Genomic DNA, 2,952 nt, shown 5'->3' on the forward strand with positions numbered 1-2,952 from the left:
TTCAATATGCAAAGCTTCTCTTCTGGAGTTTTACTTGTCTGATGGACCAAGGCCTTATACATTCCAATAAACTCATTCCATTCACTCAGGTCGCCCGAGAATTCTCTCAAGGCCACTTTCAAAGGCGTGCTTTAACACGCGCCAGATGTCCACGACTTACCTTGGCCTCCCTTGTCTTCTTTTCCTGCTCGACATAGCTCTGCTATCCAATCTGATCCCGATTTTTCTCCATTATCGTACTTGAATTTCTGCACATCCCCCGACCTGGTAGCCTTGATCGGGACATTCTCTGCTTTCGGAGCGCCTTTTTTTAACACCTGGCTCTCCTCATGACCCAATTCCGAGGATGTCGAGATAGATTGGGTTTCTAGTCGATCATCTACCTCATCAATGACCTGATCAGTTTCTAGTGCGAACACTTTAGCCCTGGGGCCAAGTCCGGCACAAAACTTACGAGTCAAGTTGATACGTAAATTTGACGTCTACCTGACAAACAAGCAACCGGCAAGCTCAAACTGAGCTGAACTCGATGTGTTGATAGTAGGTTCATTACGTCGTGGCATACTTTTGCGTTCATTAAGAAGATGGCGGAACGCCAGGGCATCTGTTAACTAATTGGGATCGGCTAGGGACGAGGAGACCCAGAAGCGGGATGACAGCAGGGTAGCCGTTCAAAGTGTAAAACCCCTGAGCTACATGGGGTAGTCAAGTAAACGCGTTCATGGACAACTGACGTTATTCCATGGAGTAAAATCAAAGACAACATGCCCAGCCAAACCGCAATGTGCATGCATTGGATTTTGACATGTTTTCCATTTTACATGCTTGTCTAGGCAATTACCATTGTGGTATTGAGCCAATTTGATAGTGGGTTCACTGATTCACACCAAATATGCTCATTTAGTAGGGTTTTGTATCACAGCTCACTCAAAATCACTCGATCATTGAAAATTCAATGGGCAAACGGTTCGAGTTGACTGTAATGTTTGTCTTAGTTCTCTCTCCCCAAAATGCCCAAAATCATGGTGCCGGACCACATTTTTCCTTGAATTTCCTTTACTTCTATTGCGCATAAGTGCTTTATATTTAGTGAAAATTCAAACATGTGGGGGCCGTGCAAGCCTCAAATACTACTTTTAAGTAAAGTCAAAGTATAAGCCACATTTTAAAGGTCAAATTAAATAGACTACCAAGATCTAAACCAAATCTTGGCATGATGAAGAAGGCAATGGTGGTCGGTCATGCTTCTCGGAGCAAGTTCTCATGGCTCGTTCAAAGCTTTGGGCTGGCCTGCAATTCTTGGCGCCGGAAAGGGATTCTCGTCACATTTTGCGGAGCAACAAATTCGACAAGGGCGCCGGCCGTAAGCTTGGATTGAAGAGGAAGAATAGGAATAAAACAGGAAATAGCCTGTGTTTCACTGACTGGGGGCCCTGCTCCAATCAGTTGGCTGGTCACTCATCAAAACTGCATTTCGTCACATTCGGCAATGTCTAGTTCAAGACCCTACATGCAAAATCTTTATAAAATCCACTGTAGCATGTCCGTCGTCCAGCCAGACTGTCTAGTCGCACTTAGGACGTTTTCTCCTGATGTTTTATAATATCAGCCCCTGGTAGTCACACTGGAACTCCTAAGCCTCGAATCTCTTAGGGAAGTAGCCCACCAGTAGGTATCTAGACACTCCTCTAGATCGGTTTTTAGTCGTTTGATGGTAGATCGTCTCCCTCGGGTCTTCATGACCTCTTTTAGATCTTCAGTTTGTTCAATCAGTTTGAACTGTAGATAATGGTATTCGTCATTTGTCAACGGGGGCACGTTGCTTGGAGTCACCTCTGAATTATCTGCATACTTTGCCAAAAACTCCTTGGCGTTCTCAATGACTTGGAGATTTTTGTGCCCCAAGTTGTAATCTTGCTCCTTTTCGCTATTCTTTTCCCTAATAATGCAAGTTTGATCTTGAATCTCCCCCACGAGATCATCCATTTCTTGAACACGAATGGACAGTGCTCTTTGACATCTTGGTTCTCGAGTCATTGAGCTCACAATCTTGGCTACCGATGTCAGGCGGCGCTTTCTCTGTCCTCGTTCTTGTTTCAGAGTCTCGACTGATTTGTTTGGCGTCTCCAACTTGGCTGATTTTACACAGTTCGGCCGAATCCGGATATCCGGCTCGAAGGACCAACGATGTCTGGACGATTTTAAGTGGACTGTATTTTCGATTCACTATTCTCGGTATTTATCTCGCCTTTTTTCTGGTTCTTGCTTACATCGTGCTTTTGTTTTCCTTTTTCCTTTTTCAGTGTGACCCTTGCCTCTCGTTTCTCCCGAACACAGATTGTAACTGATGTTCTTTGTTTTCCCTCGCATTTTTAGAGCTGTCAAAGAGACTGGTCTCAAAACAAATTTGCATGCATTTAGATTATCTTGTAACTTTGGAGTTGGGTCGAATCCAACCCCAATCTGACTTTTTTCCATTCCCCAATCCGAATCCGAACAAAAAGTTCAATGCGACCGAATCCGAATCCGATGCACAGCTCTAGTTTGGGCTACTCGAATGTGATGCCTTGCTCTTGCTCCATTCAGTATGAACGGGGTGAGTATAAATCTTTTCTGCTCAAATTTAGGGTAGAAAACGCAAGAGAGGCACGAAAGCGCAAGTAAAACTCTTGCCACTACTTATTCTTTGGGGTTTTCGCCTTAAGGAAGACTGAATTGGCGGAGTCTGGCTGTCAGAGGCTGAAGTGACAGAGACCATGTCGCAACCCATAGACTACAGGAATCATTCCAGTGGTCTATGCGCAAACATGGTATGCGTGTATTTCTGGGAGCCTTTGTTGTCAGAGCTGTTCAGAAAGTTCATTTATGATTATTGTTGATGCTAATGGTAATTATCAAAAATGCAACAAAAAGTGCAAAAATGCCAAAAAGTTCCCAAAATCATAGGTAGGA

This window comes from Tigriopus californicus, chromosome 7 (genome assembly GCF_007210705.1).
Source record: "Tigriopus californicus strain San Diego chromosome 7, Tcal_SD_v2.1, whole genome shotgun sequence".
Taxonomy (NCBI): domain Eukaryota; kingdom Metazoa; phylum Arthropoda; class Copepoda; order Harpacticoida; family Harpacticidae; genus Tigriopus; species Tigriopus californicus.